This window comes from Coptis chinensis, chromosome 3 (assembly GCF_015680905.1).
Source record: "Coptis chinensis isolate HL-2020 chromosome 3, ASM1568090v1, whole genome shotgun sequence".
In the NCBI taxonomy this organism is placed as follows: domain Eukaryota; kingdom Viridiplantae; phylum Streptophyta; class Magnoliopsida; order Ranunculales; family Ranunculaceae; genus Coptis; species Coptis chinensis.
Window position 1 is genome coordinate 53,617,717 of NC_141458.1, and position 27,509 is coordinate 53,645,225.

The window sequence follows — 27,509 nt, forward strand, 5'->3', positions numbered from 1 at the left end:
TTGACTGAGTACAACTTTCAAATGTACCTTATGAGGTGAAATTTGGCTTTCAAACCTTTCAAGGGCACACACCTATCAATGCCTTGTTCCACAATTTAACCCTTCAGACATGATCATTTATTTATATTGGTTATAATCCAACTGATATGGACTTAGAAATTTAGAAAAGTAATTTTATAAATAAAAAGGATAGGAAAAAAAAATACAAAATGGATATCCAATTGATATACAAATGGTACCTTATATGCACTTAGTTCTTGATGGTAAAGCATTCAAATAAGTTCAATAAAATGACAAAAGGTGACAAAATGTGTGTGAGCAAGTAAATAGAGGAAGTAATAGGAAATTCCAATTAAAGGAGACAGTTGTGGCCATGAAATTATTTTGATGTGAAAGAGATAAATTTTTACTATTATTTGTGACTTTTCACGTGAAAACGAAGTATACAATGGAATTGAGTAGGACGTTTTGGAGAATTTGTTCCACATTTGAACAGTTTTAGCGTAATATGTAATTGTTTTATAATCTACGTCATTGTTTATGATGTTCAATATTGACAAAGCTTTCCTTATAAAATTAGCCAAAACATTTTGGTCAAATTGAAAAGCATGACGAGGTTGCTGATGGTTAGTACCCTAGAATATGTGTAGATATATAGATGAAGTGGTGAGATGAAGAAAATTGTTTGGGCTGGAAAAGTGTTTGCCACGTGTTCGGTATGGTACGATAGCATTTATTATTTGTAAAACGGTTGAACAAGTAATGATATTTTTACCTTTAACTAGCATGTGTCAGTAATAGCCGCACAAACACCTAAGGAATAGGGGGACATCATTTTTTACATAAGTTTTCAGACCAAAAACCGCCCAAATTGAAACCCTTCAAACCCTAACTACTTAATTTAGAACATTTCCAATCTTTCAAAAATGCAGAAGCTTAATTTGACGCGTTGTATGTCACTGGACAAAATGCATAAACTGTTCACGACATTTATTACTGAAGAAAAGGAAGATTTCGAGAAGTCTTGTTTTGGGAAGTTCTTAAACATTAATGAGAGAATGCACACCACCACTACGCTAGTTTGTGATGTAGTTGGACACCAAGATGGTAAGCTTTGCTACCAAATCGGTAAGAAGGATTTGGTGTTCAAGAAAATTGATGTTGCTCTTATAATGGGTCTTAGTGTGAAGGCAGTTCCTAATTCATTCTACACGGCAGACGTGAAGATACCATCCCAATTTCGTGCAAGGTTTTTTAAGGGAACCACGATTTCTGAAACAGAAATATTGGATGATAGAAAGTTGGCAAAATCAAGTGTTGGTGAAGAAAGTAAGAATGATGTGTTTAGGTTGAATAGGTTGTATGTCTGTTGCAGGATGTGCTTCCAAGATCTGCTAGGACGGTAGATGGGAGGTATATTGATCTTGCAGAGAATTTGAATGCATTTGACAACTTTGCTTGGGGAACACCTCTGTCTGAAATGTTGGAAAAGTCTTTGGAAGATATATACAATCATGTGAGTGTAGGGAAGGATTCTTTTCCAGTTTATAGTTTTGTAATTTGTTTTGTTATTTGGGCATATCTCCACATCCCATCTCTTGGGGCTCAGAGAGTAGTTGATGGTAGGTTCCCAAGAATACTAGATTAGGTAGACTTGCCTTCTAGAAACATACATCTAGATACATATAAGAAAAAGATTGAGCCGTTTAAGGGGAAGGCAGTGGTGTTGGAAAATCTAGATCTTTCTGAAGGAGAACTCAATGAACAAGTTATGAAGGATGCTTTGGAGCAACAGGCCAGGCAAAGTGGTGCAACAGTTTTAGAGAAATTGAATAATGAGGAAGTGTTTCATAGACAGGCTAAAATAATTAAAGGCCTTGTAAGTAACTTTTATTCTTTACTGTGTTCAACAATGTTGAATGTTGTTGCCCCGAATATGTTAGCATTTCTTCTATGAAGTACTGATATTATATGGGTAACTATTGTTTGACATTTGAAGTACTCATATAATCTTATAGGAGTTGTAATTGCAATATATTATAAGGTGCCCTTGTAATATAATTGTATTTGAAGTACTTTTGGAATTGCAATTCTGGTTGTTATATGAAGCACTGAGAATGTGTTGTTGTAGTATTGCATATGTCAGCATTTGTTCATATATGAAGAACTAATATTTTACTGTAACACCCTCCAACTTGATATAACCTAGCTGGCCACTCTAGGATATATTAAGCTGGAAAGCACTCGCTTACTTGAGTGTCTCTACAATTGCCAGAACAATCAAGCAAACTGTGTACATATAATGGAATCAAAACAATAACTTAAGACACGCACAATAACATAATAGATTTAAAACAAAGTATACATTTATAAACAACAAAAGACACTATTGTCTTCCATATAATACATATGACTACAACTCCAGCAAAACGTTTACCAACCCAAACCACATTTACACAAAAAAAAACTATAGACAACCCCTAATCTACAACTTCAACAGTTTTGGGACTCACGGCACTACGTCATCCATCCCCTGAAAAAGAAATAAAACAACAAACATAAGCCACAAGCTCGTGGAAGTGATAACCTACTGGCAATACTTACCCTAAGTAGACAAAAGTCTCAATAGTAATAACCAAAGCCTAAAACATATCAGAAGTGAATAGATAGTATCATGCCTCATAAATAGGTCTTAACCTCACCAAATAATAGCATAACTTCAAGTAAATAACCACAATGCAATAAAATTAAACCCATCATCCATATATATATATATATATAGTAAATATCTAGTAAATATATATTTACTAGATATTTTCAAGGACCACACTTGCAACCTCCAATGAGATAATGCCCTATGGCCTTGCAAGTGGCAAACAATAATATACACCCTCCTGAAAATATTACAAAGCTTTCAGGGGTCACTTGCACCCTATGGCCCCACAAGCGGTCAACTTCCCCCCCTGAAAGTTAAGAGGTACGACCCTGCAGGTGCACACACAAGTACCTCCCACTAAACCATATACACCATAATCACATTTTACCATATAACCTTATCATATATTCATATAGCCAATATATCCAGGATAAGGAACCAATTCCATCCATTAAATCATCTGCCATAATTCTTTCACTACACGTAACATCACATTAAGATATATCAATACCCAAATATCACTTCTGATGGCGTATCAACCTTCTGTCATATCATACATGATAAGAGCCCAAAACTGTAGTTTTAACCCCTTTAACAATATCGCTTTTGACCAATTATGTGATTAATAAGTAAGAGTTAGTACTGTTATCGTGTTTTTATGTATTACAGGCATTGGAGTCGGATATGTGCAGAAATGCACCCATTTTCGAGATAATGGAGCAAGGGTTGGTTGTTAAGAAGTTCTATGATTAAAGGCCAAGATCTAAGGAGAAAAAGCCCATTTAAAGCCTGGTCAAAGCTAAAAAGTCGAAGTCAACACGGGTAGAAACAATGCACAAACGTCAGTAGAACTTTCGAAGGCTGTATCTTTGGATTCAGACCTCAGAATTGGACCTACCTTATGTCAAAACGACCAACTTGGAAAGAACTTTCCAATGGTCCAAGCCTTGACCCAATCAGAGGAGCAAAAGTGGACGATAAGGCTGTTGAAGTCAAATCCGGCTAAAAAGGCCTCTGTGGACTGAAGAAATTGGGTTTTGGGCTCGATTTTTCGGCCCAAAACATGGCTCCTCAGCCCATGCACGAAAAAGTGGATTTTGTCTCCTCCATATGGGAGACAAAAGACTTAGCTCTTAAGCATCTAGTTTTTTACTTAGCAAGGAATCTAATAACTTAGTTTGGGATCTAGTTTTTTTTACATTCAATAGAATTAGTTGCCATTAGAATAGAATTAGAATCAGATTTAGTTTTATAATAAATTATTAGTTTTTCATTTCAATTTAGTTTATTGATTCAATTCTTAATTAGTTTAAGTTGTCTTAAATTCATAATTAGGTTGTCCTAATTTGATAATTAGTTAATCATCATTTTAGTTCTAGATTAGTTTTAATTTTAGTTGTAATCCATTTCGAATCATTAGATTATTATTCATTATGTCAATAAATTTAGTTGGTTATTAATCATTATTTAGTTGTGAATTCAGTTTTGAATCCTTGATTAGATTTTATAATCTTTTTATCATGTCTTGTTATTATTTATATATTAATAATAGTATAATGATTTAAGGCTAAAACCTCCATTAGAGGGGTTTGAAGAAGCCTTGATGAAACTTGATTGTTGTTAGCATAGAATAGTTCGTAATATTCTATTCCATTCTAGAAAGCAATTAGTTCACCATGAGAATGAGTTTGATTGTTTCACATGCTAGTTGTTAGTTGGAAGAGATTACCATGAACAATTAGATATTAGGAAGACCCAATTGCAATGCGAAAGCATTGCAATTCGGATTACGACAATTCCTCGCTAGTTGATTAAGTCAAATTAAGGTGGAATCAAATCGCCCTAATTCCTCCTCATATTGTCAAATTAGTAATTCCGTAGTTTGAATTATCGTATCTTGTTTAGTATAACTTCCATCGTTACTCTCATTGACTTTGGTAGAACTGATTATCGTAGTTAACATTGAATTCTAAAGAACTAGGAGTGGAATGAACTTTCTATTCCAACTATATTGAAATAGCATCGAGAGTAGAGAACTTTGATAATATATAGCAAGAAAATAGCTTTAGTTTTACTTACGTTTGAGTTTTGTTACTTATTCGAAGGTAAAACTATATTTTTACCTTTTATCAATACACAAGGGAAACATTCACTGAACCATTTATATAAGAACAATATGTAACAAAGTTAGTGAGTAACCAAAATCAATGAGCATGTAGAATAGAAATCAATTAAACTATCATAAAGAGTAACTCGAAATACCTAAAACCATCCCTTACTACATCAAAATAAATTAATTGGTTTGGTATACCTCTATTAAGCATTCATATATCTAAAGTAAGAATTGTAAGTAAGAAATCACTTACCTTAAGCAGTATAGTTATGGACAGCCTAAAACAGTGAGAAATCCATCTCTAATAGCTCCCAAAGCCAACCCATGATAGCTACATGCTTTTGTTTTCTTTAAGTGGTCGGTACTGATAAGTGCTCAAAAAGTGCTATTTAACCCTCAATTATGCCTCTTGTTTAGCTATCTTAGTGGACTAATAGTGTTTATAAGTTGTGTTTTAAGATTCTACAGGTAAAAAAGAGAGTTTTGTAGAATATTAGAGAAAATGGGGTAAAACGAAGCAATTCGGAGCATTAAGGATCACATGGGAGGCCCGTGGACAATCATGGAGAAGGCCAAGGAATTGGAGCTGTTAAAGATGCGACTTGGACCTATTTTAAAGTCTATTTGGAAGCCCAAGGCCAAAGGATTTGTTGTTTGGACCAAAGCCCGCAAAAGAGGATATAAGGATAGAGCAGAAGAGAGAAAATCGGCTTATGCGTGCGGGACATGTATCGGCGTCCCAGGCCCGTGATTGAGTGCGTGCCCCAGCATAAATCGGCGTCCCTAGACCCATTGATTAAGTCTGGGGACGATGAATAATGTGTCCAGGACGCATGAATCGATTAATCGTAGCCAATTCTTTCCAGTTTTGAAGGCTAAGTCGGACTCTGGAAGAAGTCTATTTGTATTAGGAAACAAATGACGGTTTGGAATGCTTCTAGAGCTCATTGTAACCCCTATAAATAGAGGACCTAAGTGCCTCATGTAATTTGCCAATTCACTTATATTCTTGTCTCTTAACTTGAGGCGAGAGAGATTAATAATAAAAGATCGGTTTTAACTAGCCGAGTCTTAATAAATTAGTCTTTCTAGTCTTATGTTCTTCAACTCTTCTTCTTCTTGTTCTTCCTTCTTTATGGAAGGCTAATCTTCTCCTTCAAGGGAGAAGATGAAGCCGATGCTTAAGGTTTAATGATTCTTCTAGTTCATGGTGTTCTTCAATCGGGTTAGTTCTTTATGTTTGTAGTTATTAGTTCCATTGCCCACACCAGGGGATGGAAGTATAGAATAGGGTTTATGTTTTGCAATATTAATATCATGCTAGTGTTCTTTACTTTTCTTCTAGTAGTATAGTTCTTTAGAGTTAGGGAAGTATTCTTTGTGTTGCCTTAGAAAGGGTAGCTCAGGAGTGGTGCCTAGGGAAGTATTCTTTGTGTTTGCCTTAAGTGGTGATTCATTTAATGGCCGCCCTATTAGGAAGTACTCCTTGATGTTGCTCTTGGTAATACATTGAATGGCTGCCCGAGCTTACATAAAAGGAAAGAAGATATTAATAGCATAAACATAGGAACAACCTTAAGTAGAGTTAATTGTTAACGATGTTTAGATCAAGAGGGCATCGGCACTCGCTCGATTGCCTAATTGTAGTCTACTTGTAAGAACAACCATGAAGCGAAGGTCATAGATCAAAAGTATTGGTGGATTCTAATCTCTTGAATTCCCTCTCTTATAAATTCTCAACAGTTTAGTTAGTTTAGCTTAGTTTAGCATTAGAATCTACAATCTCTACAATATTAGTTTTTAATCCCTCAAACCCCATTTCCAGTCCTGTCCTTCACATAACATACACTTAAAAGTGGAACGATACCCTACTCATCCTTTACTTATTGAGGGATAATTAGGTTTTGATACGCTTTTATTTGTTCAACGATCATCATCTATCTACATCACCCATCATCTCATCTACACACACAAAAAGAGGAAGTGTCAATGGCGCCGTTGCCGTTTTAAGTTGTCTATGTTTAACGTTTTCTTTCAAGATTAGAATTTTGGATCTTGAGGTAATTTTAGCCGCATCATCCATCCTTTTAAGAAAGAAAGAAGCTTGAAGGACATCTCGAAGACAATATCTACCATCCAGGTTTGTCGAATCTTCATTCTTTTTATTGCTTTCTTAGTATAGTTGCATCATCGTTTAGTTTTATTGCTTTCTAGTATAATTGCATTTAGGACCTTTTCAACAATTGAAGTTGTAAGCCAACATAGCGAAAAATCAAACTCTAGTGTTTCTTGTCTGAATCTTGACAAACGGACTATCGTCTGTGGGCAGTGGTACTTAAGCAATCCAAGTGATTCACCATAACCCTAGAAGAGATAGCTTTAGACAACGGGCGAGATACTAGCTGCAAAGCCCAACCCAGTTGAAGAAAAGTAGTTTTACATTCTAATATAATTTAGAATAGTTGCATAGTAGGATAGTTTTTTGTTATTTTCGCATAGAATTTTCTAGTGTATGCCCCATCGTCCATATCATCGTCCACTAAGAACACATCAGTGGACAAGGTTTAACAACCGACTCACAAGAATACAAGACGAGATTTATACAATGGCCGCACACAATGATAGAGGTGTTTTGGACACCAATAATCCCGAAGCTATCCCACCCATGCAAGCCACAATGAGAGGAAGAAGGCGGCGATTTCTATTCACCAATCATTGGAGACCCACCCAGCAGTATTGTTTTTCCAGAGACAGAAGCTAATCAGTTTGAACTTAGAGCATCAGTAATCTCTATGCTTCCAAAGTTCAATGGTTCAGACAATGTTCAGCCTTATGTTCACATGAACAAATTTCTATCAGTCCTCAGAACTTTCAAGAACCAGAATATCAGGGATGAAAGTATCAAGTTAATTCTTTTTCCACTCTCACCGAAGGTAAAAAGCATCCGAATGGTTAACCGCGACAAACCGATCAATTCAATCAACAAACTGGGAGAAGTTGAGAACAAAGTTTATGAACAAGTTCTACCCACCCCGAAAAGGCGGATGCCATGCGACAAGCCATCGCCAATTTCAAAGGGAAGGTGACTGAAGAATATCATCAAAGTTGGGAGAAATTCAATAATCTGCTAGTCTCATGTCCACATCATGGTTATGATAAGAGCACACTGGCTCATTTTTTCTTTCGAGGACTTTCTACTATGAACAAGCAGATGATACAGTCAATGCATCAAGGTAAGTTTACATCATTGGATGGAGAGGAAGCCTACAACTTTCTCGAGAATTTAGCTGAAGACACTCAACAATGGAGTACTAGCAACGAGGACGTAGCTAGAGTGGAGGGGGTGCCGAAGAAATTTGGCAACCAAATTCAAGAAGACCCAAATCAAGCAATGCTATCAATTATGGCAAGCCTATCAACAGGACTTGAAAATCTGAACAAGAAGTTTGATCAGTTCTCCATGAATCCTCCAAAACCAAACAATTTCCAAGCTAAACCTCAGCCATCCAAGCCTTGTTATACCATTTGTGAGCTATATATTCGATGAAGGCCATACCATCGAAGAGTGTTCAGATTATCGGATACTAATGCAGAGGCATGTAGTATCAACTCTTTAGGAAGAAATAACCAGTTCAATCAAGGACGTAATTATTGGAAGCCACAAAATACAAATCAGAGGAATTTTCCTCCAGGATTTCGAAGCGATCAAACCAGTTCGAATAACCCGAGATCGGTTCCAAAACCGCCAAAGAACCATACATAAATCAATAGTCATACGAAACCCGCAATACCAAGTCAACAAAACCAAGTCAATCACAATGAGTGGATATAGTACGCTTTCGGTCGAAAGCAAAAGCAGTTATCCCACATCTGGAAGAAGCTATCACCACCATTGTCAATGAGCTGAAACAGACAAATCAAAGAACCCAGAAGTTGGAGAATAACTTTAGTGTCATTCAAGTCCAGATAGGGCAAATCGCTGCCGCCTTGACAGAGAGATCAAAAGGAACATTACCAAGCCAGCCGGAGCCAAATCCGAAAGGAAGAGGGTGTCGTGCAAGTAGATAACCTGGAGATTACTCATGAACAAGTTAATGCTGTCACCACTCTGAGGTTAGGCAAGAAAGTTGATAACAAGATTGTCTATGAACAGGGAAAAGATTCGTGGAGCCTAAGGTAACTTATGTCCCCACCATCCCACCCGTTCTAACATTCCGGATATATCTAGTGTTGTGCCACCCATCAAGTAATCGTTGAGAGAAGTCGGAAGGAACTCGCGGAAAGTAAGTAAGAAGAAGCCATCACGAGTGACTCCACTGTCAATCCACTATTTGTCACCAAGCCAACCGCCGAAAGAAGAGAACCAATATTGAAGAATCCAAAGACCGTTTCCTTGAAACTAGTGAATACCGAAAAGATGACCAAGTCAAAGGAGATTTTGCGATGTATTTCAGAATTTACTGATTAATATCCCATTTCGACCGCCATCAAGCAAGTTCCCTCATATGCCAAGTTCCGAAAAGATCTAGTAAAAAGAAGACCAACATTCGAAAAGAAGCTTTTATCGCTCAAAGATGTTCATCGTACCTACAGAATCTATTGGTTGTGAAACTGAAAGAAACTAGAAGTCCAACTGTTACATGCAGAATTGGAGATTCTTCGGAGGAACAAGCTTTATTAGATTTGGGTGCCAGTGTGAATCTTCTACCATATTTCATCTACGAGAAGTTGGGCTTGAAGGATCTAAAACCGACTGATGTTACTTTACAGTTGGCAGATAGATCAGTGAAGATACCTAGAGGACTCATTGAAGACGTCATAGTCAAGATCGAAGACTTCTATTATCCGGTTGATTTCATAGTACTAGACACAGAACCTACATCTGGTAGGCAGATACCAATCATTCTAGGCAGACCATTCTTGGCCACTGCAAATGCACTCATCAATTTGTCAAAATGGTAATATGGCGTTATCCTTTGGTAATATGAGAGTCGAAACCAATATTTTCCATATACTTTATAGCAAACCACGGGGAGGTGTGTGCTTTGTGACGAGGTTTGTATGATTGAAGCGTTAGCACGGGATTATCGGACTCATTCATATCCTGGCACGACGGAAGTGTTGAAAGCTCTGATAGACTCAGACTATGAGGAACTTAGTGTTGAGGCAATGCCTAATGGACCATATAAAGAGTTTAAAAAGGAGCCGCCTAAGCTAGAATTGAAGCCTTTACCGTCTACACTCAAGTATGTTTTCTTGGGAGATTTGGGAACCTACCCAGTAGTCATTGCATCAGATTTGACTGAGGAGCAGGAATCCAGGTTAGTAGCACTTTTAAAGGAACACAAGTCAGCTATAGGTTGGACAATTGATGATATCAAGGGGATCAGCCCTATGATAGTTCAACATAGGATTCATTTGGAAGAGGATTCCAATACTTCTAAGCAACCACAGAGGAGGCTTAATCCGAAGATGAAGGAAATAGTTCGAGAAGAGGACGTCAAACTCCTTGATGCCAGCATTATCTACCATATTTCTGATAGTCAATGGGTTAGTCCAGTTCAAGATGTGCCAAAGAAGTCCGGAACCACAGTGATTGAGAACGAGAACAATGAGTTGATTCCAACCAGGATTCAGACTGGATGGAGAGTTTGTATCGATTACAGGAAGTTGAATAGCGCATCGAGGAAAGATCATTTTCCATTGCCTTTCATCGATCAGATATTTGAAAGATTAGCTGGACAAGCTTCCCACCACTTTCTTGATGGTTACTCAGGATACTTTCAGATCCATATTCACCCTGAGGACCAAGAGAAGACATTCACATGTCCTTTTGAGGATTGTGCATCATCTCTCCTTAGTCCTTAAACGTTGTTGCGATACCAACTTAGTTCGAACTGGGAAAAGTGTCACTTCATGGTAAAGGAAGGGATACTACTGGAAGGAATTCTAGTAGATCGAGCAAAAATGTCTACAGGAAGTAAGCCTGTTGTCGAAAGATCGGTTTTGAGATGGAAACCTAAGTATTCCCCACCTGTTAGTTTATGGGATTTACTCCCTGTTGACCTTCAAAGGAAGATTATTTGTATGGCTTGTGTAGGGTTCGGTAAAAGTCCATTTGCACATAAGAGGAGAGTCGTAAGCTAGGTTCTTTGTAAGAATTGCCATTCGAAACTTGTCCTGGGTTACAACCATTAAGAGAAAATTGTTGGTACAAGGTATACTTTTGTCAATCACATGCTGAGAGAGATCAGAAGAATTCCTACAAAGTGGAACCGAGTGGGTGGGAGTACTAGTCTTGAGGATCTGACTATAAAGGACTCAAAAGTCTTGAGGATCTGACTTTAAAAGACTCACATTACGTCTTTGGGATCTGACGTAAAAAGACCTAAAAATTTGTTTCTTGAACTAATTCTGATATTTGGCATCAATGGTAATATCCTACCTTTTTCTCATCCATTTCATTTACTTCTTTATACATTGAGGTCAATGCATGCATAAGTAGGGGAGGGTGTACTTGAGAAATGAATTTGAAAATTAGTTTTCAAAACAAAAATATTTTTGTTTCTATATCAAGAGTAGCATGAGAAAAATGAATTTTAATGATGAGTCCGGGATATATATTCTATCTTTGCTTAGTGTTGAGTTTGATAGATAGTTGATATTATTGATTTCATTACTTGCTTAGACTATTTATTATGCTCGGACATAGTTCTTATTGATAGAATTCTTTATCAAGGCATCACCATAATACTTAGTGGGGTTTGTGTACTTTTGCTAGAAGAGATTTAAACCCCTAGTAAACTAGAAGTAGATTTTTAGACTTAGCCCGTGAGACTTGAGCTTTATACCCATTCTTTGGAGAGTTCTTACAAAAATCCGAAGTCTTAGTGACTCAACATCTTTCAGTTCTTTATGTCGTTGTAATATAGTCTCATTATTCGTTAATTTGGTTAATCACGAAGTGACATCAACTGGGAAGATAGCCATTAGGTCTTGTAGTCTATTCGAAATAGAGTATCATACTGATAAGTCAAGTAGTGAACCCATTCAGCCTTTATCCCACCTAGTAGGACCATCATGTTAAACCCTTTTGAGCCTTACAATAAGCCATTTTCTTTCATAAAACCTTTACCCGTCCACTGACTCCGGACAAGGAGTATAGCCAAAATCTTTATCAGCCATACCCATATGTTTTCGAGAATACGAGGGACACAAAGAGGAAGAAAGAGCACAAAAGGAAGATTACAAGGAAATACAGGAGAGATACAATAAAGACCATCATTCTGTTATAAGTGAAAGAAGCTAGTGGAAAACAAGCATATCCAGTACTAATCAAGGATATACCAATTGGAAAAAAAAAAAAAGTTGAGCAGAAATGGATGGAAAAGCTAAGACAAAGGAAGAATTTTCTCGCAATATATAATTTAAAGAAATCTTCCAAAGAAAGAAGCAAAACCCTTAGTGTTTTTCAGAAACAACCTTAGAATCCTTTTTTTATCTTTTCTTCATAAACCAATACCCAAGCCAAGTTACAACCCATGACTTATCACTACAGTATGGTACGAAGTCTAGAATATGTGAGAGGATGCTAAAGTGAAGGACTCGACACTTCATATGTGATTGACATTCTTTCCATGAGACTACTTTTATTCAGAAGTCTGTTTTTCAAGGTAGTATGTGGGATGTTCGTATGCATTATTCTTTTCCCCACATACATGAGGTAAAATAGTAGACCATCTTCGAGAGATTCTTTTCCTCGAGAGTATGATGGTGGTGAGGATTGAAAGTCGAGATTATCTACCTATGGTAAACTAGGGATTCCGTTTCTTGGATAGGAGAGTATAGGAGATTGACTAAGTACACACATAAGCCTTGATTAAGAATTTTGTCAATTTTTACTATCTCCCATCATAATCTATGAGTCTTTGTAGCAATGTAGTTAGCAATGGAGACCGTCTGTTGGAGTAAGCACTAAGTGGGTAAGGAATTTCTCTCTCTGAAAAATACTATCATTCTTGAACATGCTATTGATTGATTTTGTGGGTATATCACCTGAAATCCCTCACGAGACTATAACTCGTCCTTTTTGGTGAACATAAAGGTTTAAAGCCTTGTTGCATATGATAAATGTAATCACAATGATTGCGAAAATGAGTTAGGATTTTATTTTTGTTATTAGGATGTGATTTTGATCACTTATCTATTTTTTTTATCTTATTTGCTAAGAGACTAGCAAAAGGCTAGTTGGGAGTTGTGATAAGTGCTCAAAAAGTGCTATTTAACCCTCGATTATGCCTCTTGTTTAGCCATCTTAGTGGACTAATAATGTTTATAAGTTGTGTTTTAAGATTCTACAGGTAAAAAAGAGAGTTTTGTAGAATATTAGAGAAAATGGGGTAAAAGCGAAGCAATTGAGCATTAAGGATCACATGGGAGGCCCGTGGACAATCATGGAGAAGGCCAAGGAATTGGAGCTATTAAAGATGCGACTTGGACCTATTTTAAAGTCTATTTGGAAGCCCAAGGCCAAATGATTCGTTGTTTGGACCAAAGCCCGCAAAAGAGGATAGAAGGATAGAAGCGTAAGAGAGAAAATCGGCTTATCGCGTGCAGGACGATGTATCGGCGTCGGGACGCATTGAGTGCATCTGGGACGCATAAATCGAGCGTCCAGACGCATTGATTAAGTCTGGGATGCATGAATAATGCGTCCAGACGCATGAATCGACACTGTAGCCAATTCCTTCTCAGTTTTGAGGACGAAGTCGAACTCTGAAAGAAGTCTATTTGTATTAGGAAACAAATGACGGTTTGGAATGCTTCTAGAGCTCATTGTAACCCCTATAAATAGAGGACCTAAGTGCCTCATGTAATTTGCCAATTCACTTATATTCTTGTCTCCAGAACTTGCAGAGAGAGATTAATAATAAAAGACCGGTTTTAACTAGTCGAAGTCTTAATAAATTAGTCTTTCTAGTCTTATGTTCTTCAACTCTTCTTCTTCTTGTTCTTCCTTCTTTATGGAAGGCTAATCTTCTCCTTCAAGGGAGAAGATGAAGCCAGTGCTTAAGGTTTAATGATTCTTATGGTTCATGGTGTTCTTCAATCAGGTTAGTTCTTTATGTTTGTAGTTATTAGTTCCATTGCCCACACCAGGGGATGGAAGTATAGAATAGGGTTTATGTTTTGCAATATTAATATCATGCTAGTGTTCTTTACTTTTCTTCTAGTAGTATAGTTCTTTAGAGTTAGGGAAGTATTCTTTGTGTTGCCTTAGAAGGGGTAGCTCGGGGGAGCTGCCTAGGGAAGTATTCTTTATGTTTGCCTTAAGTGGTGATTCATTGAATGGCCCTATTAGGAAGTACTCCTTGATGTTGCTCTTGGTAATACATTGAATGGCTGCCCGAGCTTACATAAAAGGAAAGAAGATATTAATAGCATAAACATAGGAACAACCTTAAGTAGAGTTAATTGTTAACGATGTTTTCATCCAAGAGGGCATCGGCACTCATTTCGATTGCCTAATTGTAGTCCACTTGTATGAACAACCATGAAGCAGAAGGTCATAGATCAAAAGTATTGGTGGATTCTAATCTCTTGAATTCCATCTCTTATAAATTCTCAACAGTTTAGTTAGTTTAGCTTAGTTTAGCATTAGAATCTACAATCTCTACAATATTAGTTTTTAATCCCTCAAACCCCCTTTCCAGTCCTGTCCTTCACATAACATACACTTAAAAGTGGAACGATACCCTACTCATCCTTTAGTTATTGAGGGATAATTAGGTTTTGATACACTTCTATTTGTTCAACGATCATCATCTATCTACATCACCCATCATCTCATCTACACACACAAAAAGAGGAAGTATCAGGTACTAATTCAGTAAAAGAAGAGAAAAAGAACTCTCTCGCTCTTGAACAGTGAAGAATTCTAAGTTTTAATTCTATTCCACTTATGGGCCGGGTTAGTCCTACATGGGTTATGGGTAGGGCCATATATCAAAACAGATTAACAAAAGAAAATGAAACTAATTATTACTCTAATCATTATATTAAATACACATACAAACAAAATAAAATTGGGGTTTCACATTCTCTCCCCCCCCAAGAAATGAATTTCGACCTTGAAATTCCAACTTACGTGTGAGTAAAAAAGGTGAGGATATGTTGCTTGTACATCATCCTCTCACTCCCAAGAGGCCTCCTGCTCACCATGATGACTCCACTGTATTTTCAGCAAAGGGATAATTCTTTTCCTTAGAACATGTTCTTTTCTATCAATTATTCGCAATGGGGTTTCAACATAGGAACTGTCCTGCTCCAGATCCAAGTCATCAAGATTAATGACACTTGCATGCTCGTCATCCCTTAAATGCTTCCTCAACATGGAAAACATTGTGCACTGCAGCAAGTTTCTCTGGTAACTCTAATTGATATGCCATGCTGCCAACTCTTTTCAACACTCTAAAAGGTCCAATATACCTAGGTGCCAATTTCCCTTTCTTTCCAAAATGTTTCACTCCTTTTATTGGTGACACCTTGAATAATACCATGTCTCCTATTTCAAATTCAAGATCTCTACGACATCTATCTGCGTAACTCTTTTGTCGGCTTTGAGTTGTCTTGATTCTATCATGGATTACTGTCACCTTTTCAGTAGCTTCATGAACCAAGTCTGGTCCTAAAAGAGAAGCCTCACCAACCTCAGTCCAACACATAGGTGATTGGCATGGTCTGCCATACAAGGCCTCGAAAGGTGCCATACCAATGGTAGCCTGATAGCTATGGTTGTACACAAACTTGATTAAAGGTAGGTGCTCCTCCCAACCACCTTTGAAATCAAGGATGCAGGCCCTAAGCATATCCTCCAGTACCTGGTTAACTCTTTCAGTCTGACCATCTATTTGTGGGTGGAAAACAGTACTAAAGTTTAAGTGCGTACCCATTGCCTTCTGGAAGCTCCTCCAAAAATGAGAAGTGAACTGGCTATCACGATCCGATACTATAGACACCGTTATTCCATGTAGCTTTACAATATCTCTAATGTACAACTTGCACAAATCATTCACACCATAAGTTTTTCTGACCGGTAAGAAATGAGCTGACTTGGTTAGTCTATCCACAATTACCCAGATAGTGTCATGACCCCACTGCGATCTCGGTAACCCTTCCACAAAGTCCATGGTTATATGCTCCCACTTCCATTCCGCTATGGGTAATGGATGTAAGTTTCTAGTAGGCTTTTGGTGTTCTGCTTTTACTTGTTGACAAGTGAAGCATTTGGACACATAATTAGTGATGTCATATTTTATTCGCTTCAACCAAAACTGGTGCTTCAAATCTTTGTACATCTTGGTCCTCCCAGGGTGTACAGTATATCTTTTCTTGTGAGCTTCATCTAAAATATCTCTTTTTAGATATGGATCATCAGGAACAACAAGTCGTCCCCTAAGTCTCAAACCACTATCTCCATCAATGGCCTAATCTGATGGGTGCTCACTTGATATCTCAGAAATTCTTGCTCGTGCTTAAGTATCTCTACCCTGTGCCTCTACTACTTTAGTCACAAAAGTCGGTTGAAATGTTATTGTTCCCAGGTAAGCTGTATACTCTTGTGTAGTAGGGCTAATATCAAATTCAGTTAAGGTATTAATCAAGTTCCACCAATACGTCATCAAGAATGCTACTTGAGTATATGGTTTTCTACTCAAAGCATCAGCCACGACATTTGCTTTCCCTGGATGGTACTGAAGCGATAAAGTATAATCTTTAATCAATTCTAACCATCTCCTTTGCCTTATATTCAAATCCTTTTGTGAAAATAAATATTTGAGGCTCTTATGATCAGTAAATATCTCGAAATTCTCACCAAATAAGTAATGTCGCAAAAGATTAAGTGCAAAGACCACCGCAGCCAACTCCAAATCATGTGTGAGATAATTTTTCTCATGGATTCTTAGTTATTGAGATGCATAAGCCATCACTCTGCCTCTCTGCATAACTACAACACCTAAACCTTGGTGAGATGTATCTGTGTATACTGCATAACTTACACCACTCTCAAGCATGATTAGAACTGGTGCCGAAGTTAGTTTAAACTTCAAAACAACAAAAGCTCACTGACATTGCTCACTCCACACAAAAGGTTCACCCTTGCAGGTTAATCATGTCATAGGTGCTGCAATCCGTGATAAATTCTCAATAAAATGCCGATAATAACTTGCCAGCCCAAGAAAACTTTGTATCTCGGAAATGAAAGTAGGTGGTTCCCAACTTAAAACTACCTTTACCTTAGTAGGGTCTATAGCTATACCTTCCTCAAATACAACATGTCCCAAGAATTTGACCTCATTGAGCCAAAATTCACACTTCTCGAATTTAGCATACAACTTATGTTCTCGAAGTGTCTGAAGTGTCATTTTAAGATGTTCTACATGCTCTTCGCGGGTCCTTGAATAAATCAAAATACCATCAATGAAAACAATGACAAACTGGTCTAAGAAATCTTTGAATACTCGATTTATCAAGTCCATGAAAAATGTCGAGGCATTAGTTAACCCGAATGGCATTACGAGGAACTCATACGAACCATAGCGTGTAACAAATGCATTCTTAGGTACATCACTAGCACAAACAAGCATCTAATAATAACCAGTCCTTAGATCAATCTTTGAGAACCACTTAGCTCCTTTCAGTTGATCAAACAAATCATTTATCCGAGGTAATGGGTATTTGTTATGTGAAATAAACCATATTCATTTCTCTATAATTAACACAAAGGCGAAATGAACCATCCTTCTTCTTGACAAAGAAAACTGGAGCTCCCCAAGGAGAAGTACTCGGATGAATAAACCCCTAATCTAGGAGGTTTTGGAGTTGAGTTTTCAGCGCTCTCAACTCAATTGGTGCCATACGATATAGAGTTCTAGCTATAGGAGTGGTACTCGGAATTAACTCAATGCCGAATTCAACATCTCTTACAGGAGGTGAATTGTACAAATTCTTGTCATTTAGAACTTGCAAATCAATAAATATAATTTTCAAACATGCAACAATTAAAAAGAATAGTGGCAAGTTAGAGTCGAACCACACCTTGAAATGGAGAAATTAGAGCAAAGAGAATTAATAAACCAATAACTAACTAGGTACGTGAGATTTAAAATAATTTTTGGAGTTTGATTTTATCAACCTAATTTAATCTAAGAATAAAAATTTACTTCTATTTTATCAACTAATTAAACTAAATTTTTCTGGTTTTCAAGAATTCAATTAATGAGAAATCCTAATGGTGAATGATTTCACCCCTATTTTTAAAGAATATATTATTTCATATATTTCCAAAATTTATTCTCCTTTTTATTTTATAAATTTCATCAAATAAACTCTAACGCTAATTGCAAGTTTAATGAATGATTTTCAATAAATGCATTTTATGGATGCTAGTCACATTTTTTTAAAAGAATAAATCCTCAAATTCTTCAAGCATTATAGGAAGCTATCTAAGCATGACAAATCAACTCAAACAAATTAAAGTAGTATAAGTCATCAAGGATAGGCAACAAAAACGTTATTGAACAAGCTTTAATAAAAATAATAATGGTGAAAGAAACTAACAACGAGAAATACCCCAATTATTATGGTGATAGAACTCATGCACATTTTGTTTCAATATTATTAAATCATATGAAGAAAATCATTGGATACATTAAAGATTATACTGGAGAATAAAAATTGGAAATACCAGAAAATAAGCCTACATCTTCATGATAGGGGATTCATCTTCCACCATTAGGGTAGAGATTTTACCCCATCATGAGTTTAGAACACATAAAAAGATAAGAAGTAGATACTACCATTTCACTTGAAACTTGAATTATTGTATTGATTGTTGATCGAGAACAAGAGAAACTAATACATGCTCAAAACTCTCTCCCTTAAAACAAAAATGAACTAACTAAAGAACTAGCTTCCTGTATTTTTCTCTCAAGTCTGGATGTCTTCAATGCCAATTCTCTTCTCTATTTATAGCTTCTACAATGAATATCTTGGTGCATAATATCTTCTCAAGGCATGATGAGAAAAGGAAATATAAATTGGTAATCAAATAAAGGATAAAATGGAATGATATGGTTTTGAATTAGGAATGGAGTGATTGGTAAGAATATGGAGGATATAGGGGAATATATATGGTGACAAAAATATAAGGTATTAAGGAATGATTTGATATGATAAAATTAAGGGAATAAATTATTAATGGAAATGGGGATATTTAATGGGGTGAAAATGGTAAGGATATATAGTGGTAGTTGTGATTATCCTTTCTTGATTTCCTTCCATAATTATCAATTATCTAACATTTCCTTCCATTCTTGATAGCAGAATTTATTCCATGAGCTCTCACTTATTGATTCTTTAAATGATCCTTTTTGGCTCATGGGCTCTAGCTTTGATTGGGCTTTGACCAACATCTTTACTTCCTACAAAAAATATTAAACCAAATTAATAAAACATATTTTGCATTGGACTTTTCCAAAGACATGCACATATATGCAAATAATCCTTTATGACCAAAAAATGTGCATAATGTCATGGAATAAAGCAAATGTTTGGTTTTACGTTAAAAATACGCAATTAAGCATAAATTACATTATAAAGTGCCTATAAAACTATATATGAAATATACAATTTTAGGCACTTATCAGGAGGTAGGCCTAAAATCTTACCAAAAACATCTGTATACTCAGCCATAACTTCCACCTGTTTCATACCGACCATAGACTCATCAACCTCTAAATGTGTTGTGTAAGCCTCTACTAAGGAATTACCCCTGGCAGCCATAACAACAATTGATTCTTGTCCAAGAATATCTAATGAGACAATCTTGGCAAAGCAATCTAATCTCACATGATACACTACCAACCAGTCCATCCCAAGTATCACATCAAAATCATGCATATCCAACACAATCAGATCAATGGGAAGTTCGAGGTCATCAATCACAACTGGACAACACTTGCACATCCGATTAAGAATCGATGACTCTCCTAGTGGAGTGATTAAGGCTAAAGGTACCAACATAGACTCGGATTGAACACCAATTACAAGCATAAAAGCATGAGAAATAAACAAATGAGTGGCCCCAGAGTCAAACAAAACCCTCGTAGGTCTAGAATGAACAAGAAAAATACCTTCGATTAATGCATCATTAGCTTCCCCTTCTCGAGGCATCATTGCATAGACAGGCCTTGTGGAGCTGCTGGTTTCTTATTCTCCTGAACAACTTCTTGACCCTGCTTCTGGCCTGATGGTGGTCCTCTTTGAGGTCCCTACTGCCATGCTCTTTGAGATCCCTGCGTTCCCGATTTAAAGTGTCCTTGGTTTGATTGTTTTGCTTATACCATCTCTGATCAGGTCGTCGATACTCCTGCCCAATAGATTTTTCAGGAACTCTACAGTCTTCACTTTTATGACCAAACTTACCGCATCTATAATAATTCCAAAAACCCAGTTAACTTCTCAGGCACGTTGCAGTCCTCAAACTTATGACCGTACCTGTCACATCTATGACATTGTCCAAAGAAAGGTGTAGATGAAGACCCGATCCTCTACTTCTTCTGAATATACTGTTGCTGACTATCATACTTATTGTATACTTGCTTCCCTTTATCACTACTTTTGGTTTTTGGATAATCTTTAGGCCTCTAGTGCTCCTGGTAATCCTGTTCCAACTTTTTAACAATATAACTACTTCTTTCAAGGTTGAAAGATTCTGACCCTTAACCACAAACCTAAGACCATCATTTTGCAAACCATCTTCAAATTGTTTCGCCCTTTAATCCTCATTTAAGTGCAAGTCGGTGGCAAAACGCTCCAACCTGGTGAACTTGGTCTCATATTCCAAAATTAACATCCTTTCTTGCTTCAAGTAAAGGAACTCCCTCGTCTTCGCAGTTCTAACAGTGCTAGGAAAATATTGGAAGTTGAAACGCCTACAAAATTCTCCCCAAGTGATATTATGGAGAACTTCCCCCTAGTTACTGATTTCCACCATATCAAACCATCTTCATTTAGGCAAAGGGACGCAAGTCTCTGTTTCTGTACCTCGGAATAGTCCATGACATCAAATATATTCTCTAAGTCCTCCTTCCACTCTTCTTCTTTATTAGGATCTGAAATGCCTCCAAATCTAGGAGGATTCAGCTTCATGAACCTCTCCAACATCTTTTCCCAAGGTTCCTGTTCCAACCTTGGTATGGCTTGTTCAGGTTCACCTTGTACATTTTGGTTTACTTGAGTTGCTTGGCCTCCCCTCTCTAACTACGTAACCCTCTGGGAAATCCGTCGAAATGATCCTAACATATCATCTACCTGAACAGGTATGTTGTCATTAGCTACAGGTGTAGGTTGTGCAAGTGCAGGACTAGCCGAAACTTAGTCCCTATATCAGAAAGACGGGCAGTTCGACCTGCTCGACTAACACCTCCTTGTCCTCTACTAGACATTCTGGATGAATATAAAGAAAAGAATAAATAAATATCAATATCTACATTTAAAGTTAGTGAATTATGGATGTCCCAAACCTACAAATAACATAATGATAAAATGTAAAACGATAGTTTTACCTACGAATACAATTACAACAAGGTAAGTAAAACTAAAGCTAATTTCACGCTTATATTTTATTAAAATTTTCTACTCTCGATGCTATTGCAATATAGTTGGAATAGAAAATTCGTTCCACTCCTAGTTCTTTAGAAGTCTAAGTTAACTACGATTATCAGTCTATCAAGGTCAATGAGAGTAACGACATAAATATACTACGATGGGAAACTACAAATCAATATGCGAATAACGAAATGATGGAATTCAAATACTAACTTGACAATAGAGAATGAATTAGGAGAATTCGATTCCACCTTGATTCGACTTAATCAACTAACAAAGAAATGTCGTAATCCAAATTTCAAAGCTTTCGCATAACAAATTGGTATTTCTAATCCCCAATTATTCATGGCAATCTCTACCAAATAATAACTAGCATGTGAAGCAATCAAACCCATTCTCATGGTGAACTAATTACTTTCTAGAATTGAATAGATTATCACGATGATTTCTAAGGTAACAAAATCAAGTTTTCATCAAGGCTTTCTCAAACCCCTCTAATGGAGGTTTTAGCCTTGAGTCATTAAACTATCATTTCTATATGAATTTAAGCAAGACATGATATAAAGATTATAAATTTACTATATTGATCTAATCAAGAATTCAAAAATAAATTAACAACTAAGAAATGATTAATAACTAAATGATCGAAATTAGATCTAAGTGATTTAATAATTAAAACTAGATTATGAGTAACAAACTAACTTTATTGATCTAATGAAATAAAAGAGTATTCATTCAACAACTGAATTAAAAATAAGTAAATAAAACTAATTAATGGAGTCTAACTAATTTATTTTCTAATCTAGGTCTAGCTTCTAAGTCTGCCTCCTTTCCTAAAGAGAAAGAGATCCCCAATTTCTTGCATGGGCCTGGAGCCATGTTTTGGGCCGGAAAATCGAGCCCCAAACCCAATTTCTTCAGTCCACAGAGGTCTTTTCAGTTAGATTTGACTTCAACAGATTTTTTGTTCACTTTTACTCCTCTGATTTGGTCAAGGTTTGGACCATTGGAAAGATCTTTCCAAGACGGTCGTTTTGACATAAGGTAGGCACAATTCTGAGGTCTGAGTCCAAAGATACGGTATTCGGAAGTTCTACTGACTTTTGTGCTCTGTTTCTGCCTGCGTTGACTTTGATTTTTCAGCTTTGACTAGGATTTAAAAAGGTTTTTTCTCCTTGAATCTTGGCCTTAATCATAGAACTTCTTAGCAACCAACCCTTGCTCCTTTATCTCGCAAAAGTGACACATTTCTGCACATAATTGACTCCAATGCCTGAAATACATAAAATCACATAATCAGCATTAACTCTTATTTATTACTCGTATAATTGGTCTAAAAGTATTATTGTTAAGGGGTTAAAACTACAATTTTGGGCTCTTATTACATAACATAAAAAAATGATAACAAAACACTATTCGTCCTCACTCATTTACTAATACTAATTGTGAGTCCCAAAACCTATTACCTTAATCAATTTAAGGACCTAAAAACCTAGGGCTCTGATGCCACTTTGTAACGCCCTCCAACTTGATATAACCTAGCTAGCCACTCTAGGATATATTAAGCTAGAAAGCACTCGCTTACTTGAGTGTCTCTATAATTGCAAGAATAATCAAGCAAATGGTGTACATATAATGGAATCAAAACAATAACCTAAGACACACACAATAACATAATAGATTTAAAACAAAGTATACATTTATAAACAACAAAAGACACTATTGTCTTCCATATAATACATGACTATAACTCCAGCAAAACGTTTACCAATAACCCAAACCACATTTACACAAATAAAACATTAGACCACCTTTAATCTACAACTTCAACACTTTTGGGACTCACAGCACTCCGTCATCCATCTATAGCAAATTCCCCCGAAAAAGAAATAAAACAACAAACATAAGCCACAGGCTCATGTAAGTGATAACCTACTGCCAATACTTACCTTAAGCAGACAAAAGTCTCAATAGTAATAACCAAAGCCCAAAACATATCAGAAGTGAATAGATAGTATCATGCCTCATAAATAGGTCTTAACCTCAACAAACAATAGCATAACTTTAAGTAAATAACCACAATGCAATAAAATTAAACCCATCATCCACACATACTAAATTATATATATATCATCCACACATACTAAATTATATATATATTACTAGATATTTTCAGGGACCACACTTGCAACCTCCAATGAGGTAATGCCCTATGGCGTCGCAAGTGGCAAACAATAATATACACCCAAATATATATATATATATATTACTAGATATTTTCAGGGACCACACTTGCAACCTCCAATGAGGTAATGCCCTATGGCGTCACAAGTGGCAAACAATAATATACACCCTCTTGAAAATATTACAAAGCTTTCAGGGGTCACTTGCACCCTATGGCCCCAGAAGCGGTCATCTTCCCCCCCTGAAAGTTTAGAGGTACGACCCCGCAGGCGCACACACAAGTATCATATAACCTTATCATATATTCATTTAGCCAGTATATCCAGGATAAGGAACCAATTCCATCTATTAAATCATCCGCCATAATTCTTTCACTACACTTTGTAAGGGGGATTTCCCGTCATTGGATAGGTGACACGTGTATGGGAAATAACTTAAGACTATAGATGTCCAGAATGAGACGAGGACTACCGGACCAGTTTTGTGAATAAGTGACCTCGTGCTTAGCACGAGTGTTTAGTGGACATGTGCCAAGCACGTGACTAACCGCCTCTAAACATAACAGTTCTCCAAGTCGTTAGGAAGTGATATGGAAAATTCTTGAATAGAAGGAAACTAAAGAGGGGCGATCTTTGATGATAAGGAAGGAATTGTGATGGCATATCTGTAAGAGTTACTTTTTAGATATAATCTTCCCATATACGATGAGACATTATGATCAGCAAGGAAACCTACCTCTCATAAGATATGGTATAGATTCAGACCTCCATAAGGAGAGAATACCTAATAGGAAGGTAGAGTCCAAAGATGGAAAGGAACTCACAAGCAGTGAGGACAGCCCTAACCCTAGGACTCTCAAAGCTCTTCCTATATAAACTATAAGGATTCGCTCTTAGGAACTACGCAAGATACGGTTTGATTCTCTTAAATAAATAAGGAGATACATAGGCAGCCGCCAGGCGGTTCAACCCTGAACTCACAATCATTTCATCACTTCTCTACTTAGTAAAAGCTTCTAGATCACAAGGCACAAAGGAAGATTAGGGGATACACGAAAATTTCCCTACATCTTGTGGCGTTGTCTATGGGTTTGAAAGCAGGTAAACATTCATTCCAAACAACTGATTTAGTTTAAAAACTCTTACCATTGTGATGGCAAGAGCAAAGAAAACAAAGGGTGGCGCAACCATGCGCAGCGTCGCTGTGAGAGAAGAAGAGCACGAGATACCTGAAAGGGGGGGGGGGGAGAATGCCAGTCACCATGATGCAAATAACCCCTCCAAAGACCTATGACCATCACAGTTGCTCCTGGTGCAGGCCCCAGGAATAACGTTCAAGAGGCGCATCAAGATGGTGAAAATACTGTCCTCACCAACCCAGAGTCTGTTCAGGCTAGTCAGGCAGTACAAGCTCTGGAACAGCAAAGAAGGAATCTTGAATGAGAAGTACAACTGCTGAGGCATTTGTATCAATCTGACACAAGGAAGGAGCCAGTCATCGATCTTGATGATGACGACCTTCTAGAAGGTGGTCATGCAAGGAACCCAAGGCGTGGGGGTCCAGTTCAATGCGAGACATCTGAGTCAGAATATAGTAACCCAGATGAGGACTCGGATACAGCCTTTAAACCAGAGTCAACTGACCAGGATCGTGATGTCAACCCTCGACATCGAAAAAAAGCTCAGATCAAGAAGCATTCTACCAAAGAAACTGCATGGGAGTCTGAGAAGAATGACCTAATCCGTCAGATGTATCAGATGATAGGCAAGGGGAGAAAAATGCAAGACTCCCTTGTTTAATCCGCCATAATGGGGGCAGGCAGATCTCCTTTCGCATCTCGAATAATGAGAAAGCCTTACCGCGGTTACTGGCAACCGAAGTTTAGTGTCTTCAATGGCAAGTCAGATCCGGTGGATCCCGTATTCAGATATCGAGCAACTATGGGACAATATGAAAGGTATAACCACGTCATGTGCAAAGAGTTCAGAGCTTCCCTATCTGGATCTACACTCTAGTGGTACCACAAGTTACCTAAGCGGCATATCAGGTTCTCAGAAGAAATGTTTAGGACCTTTATAGACAAGTACTCATGCAACAAGCACAAACCAAAGTGGATCGACGCATTGTTCAACATTAAGAAAAAGGAAAGAGAAGCATTGAGGTCCTACATGCAGCGATTCATGGAAATTTAATCTAGATAGAGTCTTGCAACGAACAGACTACCATAATAGCTTTCAAACAAGGGTTATATGAAAACAACGCCTTATTTGGATCCCTCTCCAGGAAACCACCCCGTGATTTAGAGGAACTCCTAGACAGGGTTGAGACTTATGCGGGATGGGAGGAGGATGTCCTAAACAGACGTCAAGAAGAAAAAAAGACTAATTAGATAGCTCCTGTAGCCCCTCAAGAAGGGAACTCTTCCCCTCAAAAACTAATGAGAGACTATCATCGTGGCCACCGAAGGGCTGAATCCCCATCACAAGGACGAATGCCCAAAGGACAATACCATAATGTAGCTAGTAGTGCAGATGGAAAACCATAGAAGAAGCCACGTGTGGAAGGAGTTGAAGAAGCTCTTCCCTCGATGGACAGAAACTTCGCCCTTTGAACAAAATGACAGATGAGATTCTGGACTCGATCAAGAATCAGAGTTATCTCAAATGGCTAGCTCAGCTTAAGCCAGGCTCCCTGGGTACCATAGACCAAATGACCTACTGCAAGTTCCATAAGAGTAAGGGTCACAGCACCAAAGCCTACAGGACCTTGAAAAATGAACTACATGAACTAATTGAAAGGGGGCAGTTTGTAGCACATGAACAGGTGAACCCAGTACGACCTGAGGAGATCAGCATGTTAGTTCAGGATCCCCCAAGTACTGGACTAGTCAATGGCTGCCTCCAGATAAATATGATTTCCTGAAAGGTAAGCAAACAAAGTGGGCAGGTCACTAAAAAGGGTGCGCGATATCAAATGTGCATCACCAAGCAAATGAGGATCATGAATAGCGAACTAACTACGGGTTTGTAGGTCAACACAGTACCCCATAAATATCCATTTATCCTCTTCACTGACGCTGAATGTTATAGAATCCAAAGCCTATATGAGGATGCACTTGTTTTGACACTTCCTTTTGGAGATCCAGGTAGCTCAGCGGATGTGTTATACTACAACGCCTTCAAAAAGCTATAGATTACTGATTCTGAGATGGTCGCCACCAACTCCAATCTATATAGATTCAGCGGGGATAAAACCCTAACAGTTGGGGAGATCTAACTACCTGTAGCTACTAGTCCGGTAACTCTCATCATAACTTTTGTTATGGTAAAAGCTAACACACCCTATCACATGATTTTGGGTAGGACCTGGCTACGCAGACTCCGAGCTGTTCCCAGTACCTATCACCAATGTCTGAAGTTCCCATATAATGGGACAATTGAGACAATCAGAGGAGACCAGGTGGCTGCCAAAGCATGCTACACTCTGGCGACAAAGCAGTCCCCACTCCCTTTTGAAAAAATGAAGGTGGGGCAACTCGCCAAATAGTAATTACAGTTAGATCCACCTCTCCCAGACCTGGTCCCAAGAGAGAGGGAGGATCCCCCATCACTGGAGCTATTAGAGGAAGTGGAAATTGTGGGAGGCAGCTCACCAAAAACCACTTTCATCAGTACCTTGTTGAGTTCTGAAGAGCGTCAGATTCTAATACATTTCCTTCAAGAACACAAAGATGTGTTTGCTTGGTCATTCGAAGAAATGCTAGGAATTGACCCCCATGTGGCATGCCACCAGCTCAATTTCTGCAGTGATGCAGTAGTGGTCAAGCAGAAACCGAGAAAGATAGGTGCTGACAGATCCAAAGCGGTAAAAGCCGAAGTTGAAAAA